This window comes from Podarcis melisellensis, assembly GCF_964234715.1.
Source record: "Podarcis melisellensis genome assembly, chromosome: 8".
NCBI classification, from domain to species: Eukaryota; Metazoa; Chordata; class Lepidosauria; order Squamata; family Lacertidae; genus Podarcis; species Podarcis melisellensis.
Genome location: NC_138540.1, coordinates 71067471 through 71076318, shown reverse-complemented (window position 1 = coordinate 71076318; position 8848 = coordinate 71067471). Strand labels below are relative to the sequence as shown.

At 45.9% G+C, this 8848-nt stretch overlaps 1 protein-coding gene across 4 annotated transcripts in view; it reads left to right on the top strand.

Annotated features, from left to right (window-relative positions):
* The first annotated feature begins 1614 nt into the window (after positions 1-1614).
* Positions 1615-8848, top strand: part of EYA3 (EYA transcriptional coactivator and phosphatase 3) — a 54498-nt gene continuing 47264 nt past the window's right edge. The window contains exons 1-2 of one of the 4 annotated variants that reach the window (XM_081920674.1): positions 1615-2157; positions 5757-5896. The gene's annotated coding sequence lies outside the window, so the exon portion shown is untranslated. Of the gene's footprint in view, positions 2158-2353; positions 2634-5756; positions 5897-8848 lie in introns of those variants that run through there. The other 3 variants (XM_081920673.1, XM_081920676.1, XM_081920675.1) reach the window with 3 other exon arrangements.

Genomic DNA, 8848 nt, shown 5'->3' with positions numbered 1-8848 from the left:
TGCACTGCTCTGGTTCGCCAGAAGCAGTTTAGTCATGCTGGCCACATGACGCCGTACACCGGCTCCCTCGGCCAGTAAAGCAAGATGAGCACCGCAACCCCAGAGTCATCTGCAACTGGACCTAACGGTCAGGGGTTCCTTTACCTTTAGGTTCCACTGAATTCAGAGGAGAAATGGGATCAATAGGACCTTACAGCTGTTAAATTCTTTTCCAGTGTCTAACAATCATTGTGTGATTTTCTGTGCAAAAATGGGAGGATGCCTTTTAAAATACGTTATTTCTTCTAAAGTAGCTTGGCAACTGAAGAATTATCAAGACACTCTGTTAGTTCACTACCCTTTTATCTTACATTCATAGCATTATAAAGTTAGTTGAACTTCCTAGTATTATAAAGTTCAAATCATGGTGACAGCCATTCAGCAAAGAAACGGAAGGTTTTCGTACAGTGTGAAGACTACAAATAAGTGGTTAGATTCTACAGCCAGATGTTGTACCTAGGCTTACAGAGACGCTACAGTGATGTGTTATAAATGTCAAAAATGTTAAGGGCAAGAGAAATTGGAAAAGACTAATAAGACTCTGTGGAAAGGCTTTATTGTATTAAAATAAATAAACTAAGTTCACAAAAAAATGCATTTGAATCTTCAGTTTTAAAAAAATGAACATTGAGTATGGGTTGTTTTTACACAAGCATGGATTCTAGAAAAAAAGCCTGAAAATATGTTACATGAGGCCACATGTAAGGGAACAATGGGCAAATCTCCATCTTGGCAATTACTGGAAGAGAGGCAATCTGGCAACTCCACACACATCATTCTAAGATCCTGTGAGTTGAAGAAAAGCTGGAAACTGGGAAAGCCAAAACCCCTCAGATGTAATTGCCCTCACTTAAGTTTTTCTTTGCCCAGACTGGCATACTTTTAGTATGGGTAAGGGAGATTAGCAGACTTAGATGTTCTGGGCAAGACACCATTTCAGAGCCTAGCTTCTTGTGAGGATAAAAGGCTGCTCTGAACTTTATAGAGGAAGGGATTATACAAGTAGAAAGTTACAAAAACTCAATACTTTCTAAACTGAACCCTTGCGATAGGCAATGGGTCCAAATACTTCGTTTTAGGAGTGTGCTAGAATAGGGCACCTCATTGCCCAACTCTTGGAACAGCTGCTCCAATTAAGGCAGGGGTTGCTGTGGCCCTGCAGCTGTTGGGACTGTAACTCCTATCACCCCTGATAAAAGATTATGCTGTCTCGGCTGGAATCCAGCCAGTTCTGGACTGCCACAGGTCCTTCATCTCTGGTTTAAAATCCAACCTGCCAAGAGTTTCAGGATGGCTTGTGTAGGCTAACTAATAATAATAAAAAAAGTTCTTATATACTGCCCTATGTCCTAAAGCAAACCAGGGCAGTGCACAATGTAATATAAATTGCATGCATGCATTTATGTTTAGTACAATCGGCTGCGTGCACACCAACTATCTAAAGCTCACGACTTCCCACAAGGAATCCTGGGAATTGCAGTTCACACTCGAGAGTTCTACCTTCCAGTACTCTTGAACTACAGTTCCCAGGATTCCCTTGAGGGAAGCCGCGTACCGCACGGCGTGCAGGCTGCCGCTGCGGCGGGCGACACCTAGGGGCGGAGAGGAGTAACGCCGCCACATCTGCAGGCGGACGGCCGCTGCTTCACCGCCGCCCTTTGCTAACCTTTGGCGAAGGTCGGGTTCGCAAAAAAGCGGCGCATGCGCTGTAACTGACCGGCCTCTTCAGCGGGGGAGCGAAGGCGGGCGAAGTTAAGCGGGCCGTTGCTTGACAGTCACGCAGCCCAAGCTCCTCTCTTCCCCCGCCCCCGGCTACCAACGGTCACTTTGAAAGGCAGAAACGAAGCGCCATGTGGGGGTGGGGGGAGAGAGAAGGACTCGCCTCAGAGAAGTCCATAGCAAAAATTCGGCCAACCAAATCCCCGCTTTCCCCTCTCGTCACTTCCGGCACAGAACTTCCGCTTCCGGGTGTGAAGCCTAGCCGAGGTTTGCCGAAGCGGGTCTCGGTTCCTTCCTTCCCTCCCTTCCTTTTTTCTTCCTTTCTTCCCTGAGAGTCCGGTCCGTCGCCGCTGCCATGTCGCCCAGTGCTGAGGTCGGCCGCGCAAACGACTCGTCACGGTGAGAGGGGAAAGAGCTCTTACTCCGCCTCCTTTCCTCCGCCCTCCCCCCACCTCACCCGCTCCTCTTTCCTCTCGCGCGATCGGCTCGCGGTCGGTAGGCGTGGCCCGGGCAGCTGTTGGCGTGGCTCCTCCCCCTCGCGCGCCGGTTACCTTGTCAGTCAGCGCAGGGAGGGAGGGAAGGAGAGCGGTGGGAGGGAGAGCTGCTCGCTCCCAGGAACGGCGTGGCGGACCTGTGGAACTCACTGCCACATCATGCGTGTGACGGCTTTAAAACATGGGCAGAGAAGCTGTGGCCCTGCAGATGGTGTCGCGCTACAGCTCCTCAGCAGCCGCGACCGTTGGGCGGGCTGGCGGGAATTGGAGGCTGATGATGTCTGGAGGGCCGCAGGTTTCTCACTCGTGCAGCTAAAGGCATATTTCGAAGGTTAATAGGGGTTTTTTGGAGGTCAGACGAGAGTCGCAAAGGTGAAGAAGGTGTGTGGTCCTCTGAAAGGAGGAGGAGGACACAGCAACGGCATTGCTTTGCATTGTGATTTTTGGTGGCTTAAATCGAGCCACCATGTTCAGAGGCAGTGTATCTGAATACCGTGTGACTGTGGCGATGCACCCAGGAGGAGGAAGGGTTGTTATTTTCAAGTTCTGCTTGTGCAGCCTGCCCCCTTGGCCATATCTGGTTGGCCAGTCTGAATTCTAGGCTAGATAAGAATTTTGGACTGATCTTGAAGTACCTCTTATATAGGGGTAGTTGGGTCCCTGAGGAAAATTGCTGTGGGTTAAACCACAGAGCCTAGGACTTGTCGATCTGAAGGTTGGCGGTTCGAATCCCCGCGACGGGGTGAGCTCCCGTTGCTCGGTCCCTGCTCCTGCCAACCTAGCAGTTCGAAAGCACCTCAAAGTGCAAGTAGATAAATAGGTACTGCTCTGGCGGGAGGGTAAACGGTGTTTCCATGCGCTGTTCTGGTTCACCAGAAGCGACTTAGTCATGCTGGCCACATGACCCAGAAGCTGTACGCCGGCTCCCTCAGCCAAAAAAGCGAGATGAGCGCCGCAACCCCAGAGTCGGCCATGACTGGACCTAATGGTCAGGGGTCCCTTTACCTTAAAAGAAGATAGGAGTCTAATAATATAGGACTCATAACAAGTAAAATGTCAGCTCAGCGGTCTTCCATTGTAGTTGTTGGGCCTTTTCTCTGTTGGTCTGTAGCTTTACAGTTGTACCTTGGGTTAAGAACTTAATTCGTTCTGGAGGTCCGTTCTTAACCTGAAACTGTTCTTAACCTGAAGCACCACTTTAGCTAATGGGGCCTCCCACTGCTGCCACGTGATTTCTGTTCTTATCCTGAAGCAAAGTTCTTAACCCGAGGTACTATTTCTGGGTTAGCGGAGTATGTAAACTGAAGCGTCTGTAACCCGAGGTACCACTTATTTGTTCACTGCTGATTTGAAAGGGGAGAGGGGAAGTAGTAAGTGAAGCTGAAAAACGCGAATGAAATCAAAACAGGAATGGTCCATGCTTCTGCGTTTGAGATAGGGACACCTGTGGCCATTTAAATGTGCATGTGTTGGTCACAGTTGATGGAGTTGTGCATCTGTTTTGCCATTTATGTACCCCAAGTTAATTTCAACTCCCAAGTGTGTGTTCTTTGATTGCCCTTGTGTGGACCCTGGGAATCTCAATTTGTTGAAAAGATTCCTGAACCCGGGCACAAATGGACAGTGGTACAACAGTTGTGGCAAAATGCCATACAGTACTGGTATTTCAAGGGACGCAGGTGGCGCTGTGGGTTAAAGCCTCAGCGCCTAGGACTTGCCGATCAAAAGGTCGGCGGTTCGAATCCCTGCGGCGGGGTGCGCTCCCGCTGCTCGGTCCCAGCGCCTGCCAACCTAGCAGTTCGAAAGCACCTCCGGGTGCAAGTAGATAAATAGGGACCGCTTACCAGCGGGAAGGTAAACGGCGTTTCCGTGTGCAGCTCTGGCTCGCCAGAGCAGCGATGTCACGCTGGCCATGTGACCCGGAAGTGTCTCCGGACAGCGCTGGCCCCTGGCCTCTTAAGTGAGATGGGCACACAACCCCAGAGTCTGTCAAGACTGGCCCGTACGGGCAGGGGTACCTTTACCTTTACCTTTACTGGTATTTCAACACATGACGATCTTTTAAATCAACTATACTGGATCCAGAACTGCAATGGGAGTAATACCAGGAATAACACTTCAAAAATAACTGTCATATCAAAACATTATTAAGACATCCCTAGGAAGGGATACAAAATGGGATGATACATGTCGCTGAACAACCAACTTCCTATTGCTATTTGAAGAAAAAGGTACATAGGTCAGACCTGAACCAGAAAAAATGGGGAAAATAATTAATTTTAAACTCTAATGGCTACAAAAGGTATTGGAGCTCCATCATGGACTTGCTCTGCCATCAGAGGCATTCTAATAGTTGTGACATACCACTGTCACTCTAGTATTTTTTATTTTATTCACTCAACTGCAAAAATGTTACAGGAACAGGCAATTCTCGTAAGTTCAGCTTAGGTAATGTAATATTCAAACATTAACCTGTAAGACTGTTCTGAGATCTGAAGTACGTGCTTGTAATATAGAAGCGTAATGGGAGTGGAGAATGTGGTTTGATGATGCCTATTCCTGGATTTCAAAGTTATTTGCAGAAGATAAAATAAAAGGCATCTTTCTTTTAAATTAGATTGTTGAGAGGAATAAAAGTGGAGTGAAGAGATAAAGATTGGGGGTACAAGCATACATTGTTTATTGCTCCTTATGAGACTGAGTGCAATTGCAAGCAGCCCAGCCACATAGGGGAAGGAAGCCCCTTGCTGCCCCTCTTTTGGCCATGGGAGTGGAACTGGCTAGGGTTTCCCCCCTCCAACTCCTGCACCCTGGTGTCTGGTTTAATAGACTGCAATATAGTTAATAATAATGATTTTTTTTTTTTGTATCCCGCCCTCCCTGGCCAAAGAGCAGCTAACAACAAATAAAAATAGCACAGTGTACATAAAATCACACAGTCAATTAATTAAAATATATTCTTAAATAAATTCAGAATCAAATTAATGGCAACCATTGAGTTAGAGGTCTATGAGGGTTACAGAAAGAGAGAAGGGGTCAGACTGTGCCTTGGCCGAAGGCCTGGCGGAACAGCTCCGTCTTGCAGGCCCTGCGGAAAGATGTCAAGTCCCTCAGGGCCCTAGTCTCTTGTGACAGAGTGTTCCACCTGATTGGGGCCACGACCAAAAAAGCCCTGGCTCTGGTCGAGGCCAGCCTAACCCCCCTGTGGCCAAGGATCTCAAAAGTTGTTTTTATTTGAAGACTGTAAGGTCCTCCATGGGACATACCAGGAGAGGCGGTCCCGTAGGTAAAACGTAACTTTTATATGCATGGGGGAACCAAAAAAGTAGTGACTCACTTGACTGCAAAAATTTGCTTTACTGTAGTGGTCTAGAACTGAACCAACAATATATTCTGTGAGGTATACTTGTAGTTTTTTGTGGGAAAGAACAGCTCAGTTCTGGGATTGAAAACAAATTCCTGTCCTGAGCATGTAACCAGAGGTACCCTGTTTCTTAATTCTAGGAATATTTCTCCCCTCGGCTATATTTTTACACCTGGTTTCAGTTGGTGGATCTTGAGGTTCTAATAAAAACAACAGCAAAAAGAAAATAGATCCTGCAGCAGCAGAAAGAAAGACCCAGAAGCTAACTATGAAGACTCAGGTAAAATAACTGAGTAATGGAGGTGGTGGCCATTTGTGTACATGATCTTGCATGCTATATAGACAAACCTGGCTTCCTTTGAAATCTGGGTTAGCTAGGAGATTGTAAGGTACACCTGACAATGCCTATGGTGTAGTGGAGCATTCACACAAATGGTCACATTGTTAAACACAACCACCCCATCATAGAATTGTGGAGTTGGAAGGGACCCCAAGGCTCATCTAGTCCAACCCCCTGCAATGCAGGAATCTCAGCTAAAGCATCCATAACAGATGGTTGTCCAACCTCTGCTTCAAAGCCTCCAAGGAAGGAGAATCCACCACCTCCCAAGGGTCCATTCCACTGTCAAAACAGCTCTTCCTGCCAGAAAGTTATTCCTGATGTTTAGTCAGAATCGTTCCTTTCCTGAAGCAACTTGGCAGAGTGGCAGGGCCTTGTTTCTGAAGCCAGTCCAAACTTCAGAGAATATCTAAAGAGCAGTTGCTAAGTGGATTCTTTGCTCTTTGCCCCAGTTCCAAGTTTGGGAGTAGGGCAAGAGCTTGCCAGGGGTGGGGGAGCATGGGGCCAAATGAGGCTCTAGGATTCTCTTCAGGCCACAGTAAAATAGGCTTTAACTCACTGTTAAACAGTGAGACACACTGATAGACAGTCATGAGATTATGAGCGTACACTTGCCTTGTACTCAGATCTTCGTTTATATCAGTTTTTTAAAAGAGAAAATATGATTTTTAAAGAAAACTTAAAGGGAAATTAGATTTCAGTAAAATTCTGATTTTCTTGATTTTTTCAAAATAATTTTTATCTGCATTGTTTTGAGCCTGTTACTATGGTAACATGGTTGCTAAAGCATAAAGCACTAGACCTGGTTGCTTACTGCCAAATGGCATGGCTGCTTCTTGCTTTGAACAGTGTTCTTGTCAGAGGAATAGGCTAATGCAAAGCACTAAACATGTTTTGGAAAACAAATATAAAAGATCTTGCTAGAGATCTATACAGGCAGGATGTGCAGAATCTTGCGGCCTTCAGTGGTCAACATGTGAAACTGTTATGTTTAATTGTCTACTTACACATCTATGAAAATGAATAAAAATTACTTACCAAAAAACCCCAACAACATATCGAAGCCCTGCACACATTTGGAACATTTTGCTCTTGCTGGTAATTGAAGCAAGCATTAGCTAACGAAATTAAGACTGATGGCAGCCTTAGTTAAATAAATGCAACTCTTGTTTAGTGCTTTGATTTTGTCAGCCAACTGCTAGCAACACAGAAAGGTTAAGGCTGCAGTCCTCAGTGCACTTGCTGAACAAGACTTTCTTCTGAGTAAACATGCTTACTGATTACACCAGTAGCTCAATCCTGTCCATGTCTACATGGAAGTAAGTCCTGCTGTGTTCAGTTTGGCATCCTCCCTTGTCAGATTGCAGCCAATGTGTTTCTTTAAAGCTGATTGTTTTTCTTTTGATTATCCTGTACTGTAGTTGCAGGTGTTCATAAGAGATTTTAACAGATTTTTCATAGATACTAGTTGATCAATCAGTTCATCTGTCAATGGGTAAAAACAGCATTTCTGAAGCCAGGGACATTCTTCCTGTGTTTTTAGATTACGTACATATATACCATAGTAAACATCATCCTTAGTCATTTATCTTTCATTGGAAACAAGAATGCTTCATTTAAGATGCTGCAGTTTTTAAGCACGTGTACTAAGAAATTGTGTATATCTGCTGCCTGATAAATGGGAATTCCTTTATAGTCAGTGTAAAAGCTTTAAAATTGGTTTATCTGGCTAAGTAATAGACTAAATGTTGTAGCTGTAATTTTGACACAAGGAGTAGGGCAAAGTCTTGGTCTCATTTTTTGTTGTGTGTGTACAAACCTTGACATCTGTTTTTGGTGGGGGTTTTTAAATTGTGAATCAGTTTGGCAGCCTGGAATGTTACAGTGGCAATTCTTGGTTTGTTGGTATGCTCAGTTTTTAAACAGCAACAATAATTATCTTAAGATAATTCTAAATTTATCACCCACTCTCACTCTGTTGTTCCCTGGGAACCTGTACTGAGTTTCTGAACTTGGAGGTAACATATTGATTTCTTGACCAAGAGCCATTGATGGCCTGCTATTCCAAGAATTCTTTCAGTTCTCTTTTAAAGCCCTCTATAACAGGCATGTCCAACGATCCAATATAAAAACTGGCAGTGATCTACCACCCAGGGATGGGTGGGCGCACGCTGCTGGCTGCTTCTCCCGCAGGGGCAGGAATGGGAGCAGGGTGGGTGGGCGGTTGCTGGCCTCTTCCCCAGAGGGGGCAGGGATTGGTGCAGGGTGGGCGGGCGATGCCGATCCTGCCTTTTCCCCCTGCCTCCCTCCACCCCTCCCTGTCAAAGAGAGCTACTCAGGTGATCCTGATGCCGATCCTGCCTTCTCTCCTTGCCTCCCTCCTGCGCAGGCGAAGCTGTTGCTGGTCCTGATCCTGCCTTCCCTCATCAGAAACCTGGCTCCTTCATGCCCTAAAGCCGTTGTCTTTATGGCTATTGAGGAGCCTGCTGTGTTCCGGCTGCCTTGGGCCAGTGATCGACCCAGATCAACCCTGTGATCGATGGATTGATCAGGATCGACGGGTTGGACATAGAGGCTCTATAAGAACGTAATAAAACGCTGATTTGATATTTTTTTGGGGAGGTTTTGGGGTGCCCAATCATTTGCATGGCATCTGAATTCCCATTTGTGTCTGGGCCCTCTGCTGCTAGATTATGCATGAAAAACAGTGCATTCTGCTTTAGAATATGGATTTCTGACTCCATCAGATCATGATTATTTATTTAATTTGTATACTGCCCTATAACTGGAGATCTCAGTGTGGTTCACAACATAAAAGTACACCATAAAAAACCCACAAAACACATAATAAAAACAAAAACAGAGACAGCCCAATAATCCCCCCTTCCACAA